The sequence below is a fragment of the Saccostrea cucullata genome, unplaced genomic scaffold (genome assembly GCF_032062105.1).
Source record: "Saccostrea cucullata isolate Sc308-1 unplaced genomic scaffold, CSIRO_AGI_Scuc_v1 ctg8088, whole genome shotgun sequence".
NCBI classification, from domain to species: domain Eukaryota; kingdom Metazoa; phylum Mollusca; class Bivalvia; order Ostreida; family Ostreidae; genus Saccostrea; species Saccostrea cuccullata.
Window position 1 is genome coordinate 3,790 of NW_026926104.1, and position 14,827 is coordinate 18,616.

At 33.4% G+C, this 14,827-nt stretch overlaps 1 long non-coding RNA gene across 2 annotated transcripts; it reads right to left on the reverse strand.

The window, feature by feature from the left end:
- Positions 1-7,037: 7,037 nt before the first annotated feature.
- On the reverse strand, positions 7,038-13,442 carry LOC134270788 (uncharacterized). 2 transcript variants are annotated; one of them, XR_009992888.1, is made up of 3 exons: positions 13,383-13,442; positions 10,507-10,587; positions 7,038-7,134 (listed from the first exon to the last, which is right to left on the reverse strand). It is a non-coding gene; the product is annotated as an uncharacterized LOC134270788 (long non-coding RNA). The 2 variants fall into 2 exon arrangements; XR_009992887.1 differs by lacking the exon at positions 7,038-7,134 and adding an exon at positions 8,237-8,645.
- Positions 13,443-14,827: the final 1,385 nt, after the last annotated feature.

A 14,827-nucleotide genomic window follows, 5' to 3' on the forward strand; every position in this document is an offset into this window, starting at 1 on the left:
GGCCAAAACTCTCTCGGACGTTATCCTAATTAGAGAAACATTCTCTATGCACTTCCGTTGCTATTACCTAAGATAATTTAAACGTTCTGACTGGAATAATGTTTAAGGAGATATTGTGGGATTCTTACGAGACACAGAGTCAAACCGACAAAAGCTTTTCAGTAAAAGCAATGGAAGTGCATAGAGAATGTATGATATCACCCGAGAGAGATTATTATGTCTGGCCAAAACTCTCTCGGACGTTATCCTAATTAGAGAAACATTCTCTATGCACTTCCGTTGCTATTACCTAAGATAATTTAAACGTTCTGACTGGAATAATGTTTAAGGAGATATTGTGGGATTCTTACGAGACACAGGGACTGGGACAGAAATATATGTAGAGACGGCGAGAATCTACATTTTAGGTTGATATAAAATAGATGTTTTTAAACTTAGAAAGACCAGTGGGGGTACCTTTCTTTCTCATAATTACAGTGGGGTATTTGAAAAAATGTCCAATCAGCCTCGCGGGGACTTAATATCGGGGGGGGGGGGGGGTGTTCCTGTCCACAGGTACCTGTGATTCCACCCATTGCATTTATATTAAAAGAAATTGCAGTTGTATTGTCAGATTTTATTCCAATGTGACAATTTCTATAATCACTGAAAAACGCTTTCATTGAGAACTTGATTGCGAAAAGTTCCAGTTTATTAATATGCATTTCAAAATCTGCCAAAGTCAGTCGACCTACAACATATTCACTTGAAAATCTAGCCCCCTACCCCAGCCTTGATACTGGTTTTGCTGTTGGTAACCTTGACCAACAGCAACACCCCGGAAGTTTAAAGTATTAGAATTGTTTTTGATTGTATTAAAAGAATCTTGACCCTTAAGGGAACCCAACGAATGTTTATTCATATCATTGAAATCTTAAAGTTTGCAGGCACGTAGTATCAGGGGGGGGGGGGGGGGGGGGGGGGGGGCCTGGCCCCCCACTTTTTTCCCGAACATTACCTTTACTATAGAAAATGTCTATTGAAAAGATGGTTGGCCCCCCCACCTTTTACCAGAGTATATACATAGCAAGAAAATATAGGAAAAAATTGGAAGTGTAAAGGAAGTTTGCCTTGAAAAAGGTTGGCCACTACTCCCCCCCCCCCCCCCCCCCCCCCCCCCCCCCCCCCCACGAAATAGGATTTTCGAGTATGGGTAATTGTAAATTTTGGTTTTTTTTTTTTTTTTTTTGCTTGTCAACTTTTTTTTAGGTAAGTAAAAAAAAAAATTTTCTCAGGTTGCCCCCCCCCCCCACTTTCAAAAACGATGCTACGTGCGTGGTTTGGTCACACATTTATCTCCAACAGATTGCTTGGTAACATGAATTTCCGAACTTCAAATTTACCTGTTCCTTGGGTTTAAACAACTCTTTATTCCTGCATTTCATAGACAAGTTATAAAGTCTATATCCCAACATACTGGTGGAGTCAGATAACAGACTTTGTTTTTTGAATGTGTAGTTCTTTAACTTGCCAACTGGTCTGCCAATGAAACAATGGGAATCAAACCCTGAGCCATACATGTTTGTATTTCTTGTAAGGCAAGATCAGAAGAGTGGGTATTTTTGTTCATAGCATCCCAAATTTCTTTGTTAACCCTTGGGTTTTTTTTTAAAGATATTTACAGTTTTCTGGTCTACTGTACCTTTTAGCAATGTCATTCATGCTTTCTTTACTTGATTTTACTAAAAGAGCTGCATTTACAGCTTTATAGCCAAGCCAGTCTCTATTTTAGAACCAGCGGCTTCGTCTGGACTAAGTTGTGGGATATACCATTCATCATCTACATAATCAATTTTCTCTGTAGTTCCAGTTTTATTAGGTGTTTCATCTTTAAAGTAATCTGGGGAACAATACCTACTACTAAAGGACTGCTTGGGGAATTCTCTAGATAAATCAAGTTAAAATCATTCAATGAATAATCATTCAAGTCTTCTTGGTTCCAATTAATAAATTCTTAACAAGGTCTGGTATTAGTTGCAATAGGTGCATTTTGGCTAAAGCCCCTTTCGATATCATCGGTATTAGGACCTAAACTGGGCGCCATATATTGACCTACAATTGTCAGTTTCTTTACCGAATCAGATAAACAAGAAATGGACTTCAGTATCCAATCAATACCCAGTGTAGATTTTCATGAATCAACATCAATTTATATAATTTTTAGACGATTTAACGCTTGTGTCCTGAAGTATACTTTTAAGAGCTGATCGAATAGCACATGATTTCCCTCTTACATTGCCGTCAGATCTAGCCTGCATTTTGTCCATTTTGATGTTATCAGGATAATGTCATTATCAAAATTTTCTTCACTGTTTACCCCAGTGTTAATACATCGTCTCTGTTGCAAAGTACAAACAATATTTTTATCCTTCAGAATTATGCAGTTAATCTGATTGGTTTAGAGCATGTCACGTAAGGTGAGACAATTCGTGATGTCTCCCTCACGCGTAGGATGACAACTGTTGTTACCCTCAGACAAAGAAATTGCGTAATCCGAAGGCGCAAGCACCCGTGCGTGACAACCCTACTCAGACCTGATAAATTGGTGATCTCTAACATCTAAACAATCCATAATTGTATATCATAACACGTTGTAATCCACAAAAAAGCCCGTAATCAGTTCATTACAACCGTGAATCAGGAAAACAAGCCAGAACCACGTTTTATTTTTAAGTTTTTTTTAATAATAATAATGAGTTGGGTACCCCAAAGCGTAACAGACGGACGGAATTAACGATTATTATATACACTCCCGCTTTTCAAGCGGGGGTATAATTATACCTCTCGCTTTAAAGGTGGGATGTCCGTCTGTCTGTTACGTTTTTGGGTACCCATCTTTTATCCGCAACTACTCTAATACCACTGAATGAAATATGATGAAACTTTTAGAGAATCTTTATTACATAATGCCATTGTGCACTTCCTATTTTACTTTTTGATCCGACACATATTTTGGGTCTTCCAAATTCATATACATTTGTAGAAGGCGGGGGTATCATTTAGTGAGCTCATTGCTCACCGCACCTCTAGATTCATCTAATAATGACTAGATTTCAACTTTCTACACAACAATTCCCTACGACAAATTAAAATCCAGGCTTTTTGATATTATTGACAGCTGCTTCTTCAATAAAAATGGAACTCGTAAATTTACTTACCTCGTCATTGGTCATTTGCAAAATTATTTTGTTAAAACAGATTCTGGTTGCACACATAAGTATTCTGAAGTTGACATCAAGAAGATGCTTGAGTTTCTGATTGACAATATCTATGTGGTTTTTGGAGACCAGGTATTCCAACAATCTATTGGAATATTAGCAGACTTATTTTTATATTCATATGAAGCAGAAGTTTTGCAAAATCTTATGCGTGAAAAGAAGAAAACACTTGCTATGGCCTTCAACTCGACATTTAGATATATCGACGACGTGTTGTCAATTAATAATGGTTATTTCCATTCCTACGTCGATACGATATATCCTGGTGAGCTTGAGATAAAAGATACCACAGAGTCCGACACCTCTGTTTCATACTTGAATATTTTACTTGAAAAAGACACTAATGGTAATCTAATAACCAAGCTATATGATAAACATGATGACTTTAACTTTTCTATTGTCAACTTCCCTTACTTATGCAGCAAAATACCTTCATCACCTGCATACGGAGTATATATATCTCAGTTGATTCGATACGCAAGAGCATGCTTTACGTATGAACAATTTCTAAAACGAGGTAATTTATTGACAAGCAAGTTGACGAAACAAGAATATCAGCAGTCTCGTTTAAAGTCATCATTCCATAAGTTCTATGGTCGATACAATGACCTTGTCAACAAATACAAATTATCATTGACTCAAATACTGACTGACGTTTTTCATACCAATTGTTAGTTCAGTATTTATACACTGAATTCACGACGGATTTTTCCCGTTATTTCCTGATCATGACAAGGAGCACACGGCGGGTGTAACCGGTCGGCGGGGGATGCTCACTCCTCCATGGCACCTGATCCCACCTCTGATGTTTGATGGGTCCGTGTTTGCTCTGCTCTTATTTTGTATTGTTTAATGGACTTTGAGATTGAATACTGTTCGTTATCTCCATATCCTTCTTCAGATAAAGTTATTTGTTAACTCTTTGATAAGAGTGCATTCTGTTTCCTGGAAGCAGTTGATCATAACTTGATACGTGTGTCGTGCTTCAAATTTGTTGGGTTAATGTAAATATCAAACAGATCAATTTTTCTTTTAAATAATAATAATGCGATACTATAAAGAAGAATTCTTGACATCACAATAAACATTTACTATCTAAAGCGTAAATTTTAAAAGTTAATCAAGATATATATATATATATATATATAACAGTGCGACATTTAACTCCGGACACGACATTTGTCCGGACTTTTGCCAACCACTTTTCCAAAGGTACATAGAAAAAATTTATGTCATCCGGTGGGATTTTTTTAATCGCACAACATGGACTTACCTTTACACCTGAATATCTTCCAGTTTAAAAGATATTACACCTGAAATCAAGAAATCCCATGGGATTATGGTGGGATTTTCTCTCCTAACCAATATCCCACCATTATTCTGTGGGAGAAAAGGGTATTCTGTGGGATTTTTTCTCCCATAGAAGTTTAAAAATCCCATAAATGCTTTATAATGGGACAAAATCTCCCATATTTTTGTATACAGAAAATAATCTCCCATCTCTTTATAAATGTGGGATTTATCCTATTTTTATTTCAAAATAGAAAAAAATTCTCCCATGGGATTAAGAAACAACAGTTTTAAACCAAATAAAGAAAATATTGAACAGTTTAACTGCCATTAATCATTTATTTTCATTTAAGTTTCTGTGTTTCCTACACCATTTTTTTATTTCTTAAAATTAACCAATTTGGGGGGGGGGGGGGCAGTGGGGTAATGTTTTATTTTTCAAATGATTAAATATTTTACATGAAATAGCACTAAAAATCAAAAGTGGTTTAATTAAGGTCTTCCGTCTTCACCGAAGACCTTCTAGTGATTCTACTGTTTATTATTATTATTATTATTATTATTATTATTATTCTTATTTTTTTCCCCAAAAATTTGTGCACGCGTTTTCTCGAAAACTATTCAGTGGTTTTCAGTGAAACTTTCAGGAATTATGCGCTATTGTATGAAGTTGTGGCATGGCAAGGAAGATTTGGAATACTCACCTTTGGTTCCAAGTTATTGACACTTTTCTGATTTTAAAATGCAATTTTGTCCCCCCTTTTTTTCGAAAATGGTTTAAGATATTAACTGGAGACTTGTTAGAGATGAAAGATGATGAATTTAAGATGTGACGAATCACCCTTTCGTGTGTCGGCGGTACTTCCGGTTGCTACCGGAAGCGAAATTAAAAAGTCCGTATTTTCAAACTTTTTTGTTTTTCAATATTTTTCATTTATTTTTGGAATGGTAATAGAGACCCTTCTTATAATGCTTACTGTATGATTTGTTTGAATATTGATAAATCCAAACTCTAGATATTAACAATTAAAAATCTGAAGCGGGTCCAAAATGGCGGCTGTCTCTGTCAACTCCGACATTTCGCAATAGGGGTTTACGGAGGCAGCCGAGCGTTTGCTTGAACGAAAGTAACATAAGGACAAATGAAATGAAAAGAAATACTTGGATAGTCACGTCGTAGTTTCGTTGCAATTCTGTGTCAAACTACGTACTTCTTAAATATCTTCTATAATTGGTTTTGGCTGGTTCTCAATGTAGAAAAAGAAAAGACTAAATGTGCAAATGAAATTCGATACCTAATATCTTCTGATTTGCACCACAGAAAAAAAAAACAGATCTTAAATCATTGTTATAATTAAGTAATAGTTTTTCAAGAAAGAATATTAATGAATACAGTAAGTATAAAACTTAACCGCTGTTTTTCCCATGCACACCTGTGCCATATTCAACTAATAGAAAAGACAAAATAAGATAACCATTTTTTTTAAAGATCGCTTAATGGAGTTTATATTAACGTCATTGTCTCAAAGATCTTATTCAAGTTATTGAGCACAAATGGTTTCCAGTTCCTTGACCGTCGTAAGGCGAGCCATGTTTGTCGGCGAAACATTTCAACCTCTTCATGAATGTTTAACTAATCGGGAAAGTTGACTTTGGCAATAAACAGGAAATTAAAAAAAATTAGAATTCATAGCCGCTTCACTGCTTTAGTGTTACTTGCTTACATACTATATGGAATTTGTAAAATGTGTTAAATATACTTTCTAATCGTCGAATTTTGGGCTATATGAACGGTTTTTTTTCTTTATTTCATTGAAGCTATCACACCAATTAAATAGAACATTCCGAAGAAAAGGTGCGAAGAATACCTCGTGGCGTTTGGCGCGAAATTATGAATAATGACTAGCCTGTTATAATTCTAAGACAAAAGCACTTTTATACAGAGGTATATACAAGACGATTTAATTTAGAGCAGAGGTTCCAATAGCGTAATATTTAACGCGTTGGATTTTCATGCTGGCGACTTGGATTCAATCCCCCTTGTGTGCAATATTTTTTTTTATTTTTCAGCTAGATTTTACGTTGTTTTTTTTTTCGGAATCGGACGGAAGACCTCTCGTTGCTCGCAACGAGATCGTACCTAGTTATCTCTATAATTTTCAGTTTTTTAAAACTAAAAAGACAATTCCTTGTATGTAGATTACCTTCTTTTATTCCTTGTTTGTAAACTTTTAATGAGAAAAAAAAAATGCAATTAAGAAAGAACAAATCTTTTTTGTTTATTTTCCTCCTAATCATTAAGGTTAATTTATTGCCTAAGAGTCATTTGTCAAGCTTACAATAAGATCAGATCCATATACGTTGTTAGATCTTTGCCTGTTTGCTGCACTAAACTGATGGAAATCACATGAAATTGGAGCGTGTCATTTACTCTGAGATTCTCAAAAGAGTTTTAAAACTTATTCAGATGAACAAACTGTAATAATTTACCTATTTTTTACTCTAAATTTTCTTTGTATGATCCTGATCATGCCTTGTTTTTGTTCCAATGACAGCTGGAAATTATTTTACACATAACGAACCCGATCTGACAAATGAACAAGAAATAATGTTGAAAAAAAAAAATCAACCGTCTTCATTACGCACATTTACTGGTAGTTTGCATTAAAAATATTTAACAATTTTACCTTTTCACTAATTTCAAAACATTTTACCTACACCTTAATTAGAAACATTTCCATAATTTTTGACAGTGCATTGAACCCGTTCAAAAATAAACATGATGAAAGGGCATGGATCCAAAAATATGCGGTGGTAATTAACAAGTGTTTCTTATCATCCAGTAGAAGACAAGTTTTCCTTAGTTCTGTTACCATGTTTACTTCTTTAATAAAAGCACTCTGTTGATCTTTTACTTGTTATTTTTTACATAAAATAACTATTACCATTGACATGGATTCAACTGATAAGTCACCTTAGGCCATTGCAAGTTTCTTCTTTGTTTAACATCTGTATGCACCTTGATTTTGGACACCCATAATTGTTTTAAATGGGTAGGGGTGTTTTCAAACATTCATAAATAAATCAATATAGAGAAAGTTTGTATTACTTCTATTTAAATTCAAAATTGTCTCAAAACCCCAACACAGGTAAAGTTTGACATCTGGGTAATTCACTGTGTATTAAACTACTTCCTGTGTATAGGAATTAGGAGACAGATGGCCACAGGTAGACTGGTAGCTCCCAAGGCATTCACACCTGTACAAAATAAGCCCCTCCCTCACCTGGAATTAACCACCCGGTAAAAAATCTCTGCCTTTAGGCATAGTGCATGCAAAATAAAACACTATTAAATAAATATGCACACTTCATGTATTCCCTAGTTCATTTAATAAAGGTACACATCCCTTCATTTTACATTTAAGGAAATATGCAAGGTATCTTACCTACTGATAATTTTTCAAGAAATTCTATATTTAAACTTATAATACATGTACCATATTACATATTTTTAGACAAAAAATCAGCATGCATTTCCAGGGATTTTGAAAAGATATTAAAGTTTGAAAATTTTTGCATTATTCAAAGAAAAATGTATAAAAAATTACAAAACATAAATTCCAGATTTTTTTTTTCATCAAAACTGTTTTAGAGGAGATTTACAAATCCATATATATATATATAGACAATAAAAATATTGCACACAGGTCCTTCCTTTAGTGGAACTATTGAACTCCAGGGAAGAACCCAATAAAGTGCAAACTACATTGCGCATGACCTTAAATGCCTGTTTATCAATTATGTAAGAGAAAAATAAATTAAAGAACTTGTTCTAATTAAAATAATGAAAAAAATCCTTATTTAAGCCTTTAAGTTTAATTTTTAATTAAGAAATTTGACAGATGAATAAAAAGAGTAATATACAATATAATACTTATTAAATTAATTCTCTAACTTAGTTCCATTTAGATATTCAATATTCAAGTCAACACTCTTTACATGAATGAATTATCAACAGTTTTGTCCTTAAAGTTTTCAATGGATCCACAGATCATGAGATGATGTCTCCTTTTATGTGTTTGTACATATCTGTGTATACTGAAAAAAAAGAAAGTTGCGGTGTGATGAAAAGTCTAATAAAGAAGTCTCTGATGAGACTGTAGCTCTACTGGTCTGTATGCATAACAAAGAAAAAGAAGCACTTGGATTTGAAACTTTGCAACAGACAGCATTAAATAGAATTATGTATCTAAGTGTAGTCTACTTGTGTGCCACATTACATTGAAATCATACCAAAATTGTAGGTGGAGTAGTGTTTTAAAGGAATTTTTATACAGAAATTTCTATTTTTAGTAACCATGGCAGCACCGTTCATTGAAATTTAAAAAAAACAATGCACTATGTACCTTAGTGCAGTCTACTTGTGTGCCAAGTTATATTGAAATCAGAATAAAACAGAGGAGTAGTGTTTTGAAAAATTACAGACAGATGGACAGTTAGACAACTAGATACCACGGACAGACAACGGAGGGACAGCTAGACGGACGGACAAAGGGACACCTTCCTATCGCATAAGCTCTTCTGGTCTCTGACCAGTAGAGCTTAAACAAGAGGCCCATGGGCCACATCCCTCACCTGAGAAGCTTTGACTGGGTCATGCAATTCTTAACCAATGGTCTAAATTCCCTATTGTAGCCCCGCCCAACTCCCAGGGGTCATGATTTTGAATAATTTAGAATCTACACTACCCCAGGATGCTTCCACATAAGTTTCAGCTTTTCTGGCCCAGTGGTTCTCTTGAAGAAGATTTTTAAAGACTGTTCCTATATATTTCTATGTAAAACTTTGATTCCCTATTGTGGCCCCACCCAGTCCCTAGGGGTCATAATTTGAACAATTTAGAATCTACACTATCCCAGGATGCTTCCACATAAGCAGGGCTCTCGATTCTCTAAAATTGGGGCCGTTCAATGGCCCCGTTCCCAATGCAAAAAAAGTACCTTTTTTCTCAAAAGAAAGGTGTAAATTTCCCAATTTTCATAGCAAAATATTAATTACAAAATAAAAGTCCATGAAACTTAATCACAAAAAGACCCCAAACAAAACACACTTGAAAATGAAAGTGAAACTGTACCACTATTTTATTAGTTCGCACCAAATGCATTTGTAAACTGGTTCAGGGAACCAGGTTATTGTTTTTATCAAAATGTGTACTATGAGTTCAGAGTATCTTGTCATGTAGTTTCGACAAAAAAACATCATTTGGGTTTTAAAAAAAAGACATTTCACTTAAATATTAGTTAACTGCACGTAGAAACATACCCATGCACGCTTCGGCATGATCAGTCTCGCGCTGTATTGGTAAGCAATTATACTTTGTCCATGTGATCGAGGAAATTCGGGACAATGTGACTAGCGACTGTCACTCAGAAAGACAGATAACCGCAATATCAACACTCAAAGATAGTAATGAAAAAGCTAATGTACTTTCATAAATAGCCTACGTACCCATGTTTGATCTGTATTCAAAACCAGAGTTAAATAGATGACAAAATGCTAGAAAAGCAAAATTTGAGGATTTTTTAAAATGAATATTGGTTATCCAACTTTTCCCAAAAGGATGGTTATTTTCCCAATTTGAACGGCCCCGGCCCCGGCCCCAGTCCCAAAAAGTGGTGTGAGAGCCCTGATAAGTGTCAGGTTTTCTGGCCCATTGGTTCTTAAGAAGTCGAAAATGTGAAAAGTTGACAAAATCTGATCAGAAAAGCTCACTTGAGCCTTCGGCTCAGGTGAGCTAAAAATTATCAAATTTGATTTTTTTCAATATTAAATAAAACTGCAGAATTCAATTGTAAATGGTTGGTTGCGTATTAATTATTCAAAGTAGTTTTTGTTGTATGGTTTGAAAAATTTTATTACATTGTATTCCTTAATTCTTTCTATTCTCACAAAGAATTACCTTTGCATTTCTTGTATTTACAAGGGGGACAAATCTTCAAGGTACATGTACACTATATGTCAGTATATATATCTTCATTTTCTGTTAAAGGAAAAAATAGAATAAATCATACAAAATCAATTACATGTATAATAACAAAGCATGGATTAAATTTTCACCAAATTTAGAAAATGAATTGAACATGTTGAGTATCAAACAATCAATCACTCAAATTTCTCAATCCAGCCGTTTATTTTTGTTTTTAAAATGACCAAATGACTTATAAACTGCGTTGCTAAAATTCACCCTAAGAGGATGAAGTACAAAATATTATAAGTTTTATTTTCATCTTTAAATATACCATAAATGAAACTTGGTTTTTGTGCATGTTCTGCATACAGTTACTGGATTTACTTTGGACGTTCAGTTCAAAACATAACAAATAAATCTGTACTATAGTAGTTTTATGCCCTTGAGAATTTTTCATGATGTCAGATGATGCCATATTTCCATGTCTGTTTTTATACGTCTGACGAACTTTTAATAAGACGAGAGAAATGTACCCATTTTTAAAATTATTATGTTATGCAGTCATCCTTTCTCAATGTATAAAATAGGCTTCATGTTGCATACAGTCCGTCCATCTGTCCATTCGTGTATCCGGCTCATAAATTGAATACTATTAGGCCTAGGATTGTCAACTAATACTTCTTGGGTAGACGGTGTGACACACACAAAAAGTAGGTTGCTCTGATTTTTAATAAAAATGCTATGGCCAAATATGAAAAATCCTGTCCAATCTGTTTCAAGGTCACTGTGACCTCATAGTTGCTTGTGTTAATCAAGAGTTCTTGATGGCTATATTCCAGATTAAGATCTTTCAATTGATTTAATGTAATTAAAAGAAATTAATGTTATAGTGTACATGATTAAAACTAAATTAGTATTGTATAATATAATTAAAGCTAATTATACATGTGTTCATTGAAAAAAAAATTTACATTTCAATTTTTATATATTTGCAACAAATTGCAGTCATGTCTCACTTAGAATTTTATAGTCTAAAGAATGATTTATTTTTTTATTAGACTGTAGCATTTCCATTATTTCACAAAATATTCAATAAACAATTTAAAGCTGCAGATAGATATTTGTTAAGCTCTAACACAGCTAGTTTAGAATTATATGATGTATTATTAGTTATAATTAATCCCTACACTGTAAGTTTCTTAGAGATGTATACATGCACAATATTTTCAACATGATAAGAAATGGAAATTAGATCATTGAAATCTGTGTCAATCTGTTAATCAAGGTTACCTGATTTTCTTTCACTCTAAACCAATTTATGATTATTGAACAATATTTGACGGACATATCATGCTGTGGCGGGGCACTTTATTTTTCTCTGTGGTAACTCTTTGAAAGTTAGGAGAGTTGATTTCTTAACAATTCTACGGGAATGTAAATTAGGCAGGTCGATAGGTCAGGAGCTAAGAAGGCCTAATATTCATGAAAATCTCATGTGCACCCATCTCTGTGTCTGACACTTAGGAGGCCAAATATGCATGTAATTCTTGTGCGGCTACCTTTGTGTTTGAAGTCAGTGGGCGATGACTATTGAAATTGGCATGGGAGTCCTTGTGTAATTTAAATCTATGCTACATTAACAATGCAGGTTATACTGCAACATTCATGAAAAAGTGAACTTTATTTCTTAAATATCCAATTCTCTATCAATTCTAATAAAAAATCATATTATTAGTAATAAAGCTAGAATGTTTTATTATTTCATTTCAAAGTAATAAAAAATATTTTTACAAATAAATATGTAAAATAAAAAAGTCTTAGCATTTGTGTCTTTTATTATTTACTTACACATAAGGATCAATATGCACACAGATGTATAATTTTCCCCTCAAAAGTACATGAAGATAACTTAATAATGATATTCCTAAGTATGTATTCATAGTATAAAGATGAGTTTAGCAGTTTAAAGATTGATTTTCACTCAAGTTTTAAGACTGTTTTTCAGAGATTAAAAAAAAACATTTTAAGAATTGATTATATCAATAATCATGTGGGTACATGTCTTAGGTAAACTTCAGAGGATCAACAAATTTTCTAACAGAGATTAAGTACCGGTAATTTGATATTTGGATACTTCCAAACAATGTAAGTAGGAGTTTTTGGGGTGATTAGTTATGTCCATCATGACATGTAATAATCATTAAACACTGATCCCCATATTATATCTCAAAAATTATCTTGACAGCAAAAAAAAAAAAAAAAAAAAAAAGAAGAAGAAGAAAGAAAAAGAAATAAAACTTGCAACACACACAATGTTTGTTAATCCCTATAGTACACTACAGTAGTGGGATACTTTAAACCATGTCTGAGAGAAGATAAGAATTAATTTTCTAATCATGCAGTAATGCTGATGACTGTAATCAACAATGATCAAGATACTTATAAACTGTAACTTGCAAATTACAGACAAAGTTAGACATGACAATATATTTCTAAGTACAATCATCAGCTTGTGTACACATTCAAGTCATTGAGAATATTCGAACGAACGAGTACTACAACGTTAATTGTCATTGAGGAAATTCGAACGAAAGAATAATATTCGGATGTGTATAATTTTCTGACGATTATTTACTTTGTTAACTTGTATAATGTACTACTGAATATCCCCATCGACTAGACTGCTAGCTTTGCAAACACTTTACAGTGACAGAAATTCATAACATCTGAAGACACTGTAAGTCTGTTTATAAAATCAGAGGAAACGGGATGATCTTATACTAGATCTTTAGACTAAAAAAAAATCTATGATCCATGCAGTAACATGTGAAATAAATAACAAATTCATTAATTCTAAATCTACTTACAAAAATAGAGCAGGTCTTTGTCAACATCTACATGTGGAAATTTCCTCATAATGTCTTGTCACCGTTTTTTATTTTCCTTGGTTGGCATTGGGTAATTCTAGGGATTTAATTAAAAATGTATCCTTCTGCACAGAATTTTTAAGAAGTGAATCCATAGATAGAATATTGCTGCTTCTTTTTATTTATTGATTTATCTTTTTTTAATTTAAACAATGCACAGTTCACGAGCAAAAAAAAAGAAAAAAGAAATGAAATAAATTATCAGCCCTATTTTTTTTTTCCAGATTTTTGTTGTTGTAAATACTACCATGGGTAATACCCATGGTAGTATTTACAACAAAAAAATTTAAATAATGGTAATTAAAATGTCCAATACCAAAAATATTAACAATTTTAATATAAATGGGACATCCATCATGATCATTGAGAACATGATAAGAAGGAGGAGGGTAGTGGAGGGGGGTGGGGTAGTCTCTGTGTATCTCTAAAATGTTTCCCTTGAAACGTCAAGAAAACTTTATTTGCATGGTTAGCGTTTGAAAGTCCAGTCAGCAGTACATAGCCTCAATAAATCCCCGTATTCTTTTTCTTCACGGCATTTTGATATATTGTTAACCTTCTACATGTATGATGTTCAAAATTGTATCATTCACCAAATATCCTTCATGTGATAATCAATAGCTAGTAACCTATAAAATTTTGTCTCTTCAAATCCCATTTTGTGAAACGTAGAATGAAAAATTGAAAGCTATTATACGAGTATTCATTTTACTTTCATAAACATGATTCAAGTTTATATTTTTAAGGGGGAAAATATATACAATTTTATATTTATTGTTTGCTATCAATTATGAATGGTGTAAAAATGTTGGATTTAATTTTTAAATTGAAAATGAAAAAAAAAAAGTTATGACTTAATCAATTCGGAGGTTTAGTAAAGCATGGAGTTTGTTTTTCATGAGGTTCAGTTGTTAATTCGACTCTCTGATTGTTAATATCCCCTGTGTATGTTTTGTTAGTTCCAAGCAAATTGTGACAGTTTTGCTACCTGGGGAAAACAAAAGACTCGTAATTGCCTCTAGGTATATACATACATGTATCATACCCTATCGAGATCTGGGGTGAAGATATTGGATTCTTGGAAGTTAGCAAGGGGAAGGGGGGGGTAGGTTTAACAGCAGACTGAAGTTGCTTTATTAGTATTCAAACATTTACCATGTTTACTGCAAAATTAAGAAAAACAGGTTATACTACAGAAGTTGATAATTTTTTCTTTGAAATAAAACTCAGATAACAAATATAAAAAAAAAAAGAAACGCATTGAGCTTAACTTAGGATCGACACCCCCGTCCAAAAATATAGACCCGTCCAAAGCTAAAGCGTTTAGAAGTCAACAGAGTCAATATCTCGAAGTGGGGTCTTGTGACGCGTTTATGAATATGTCC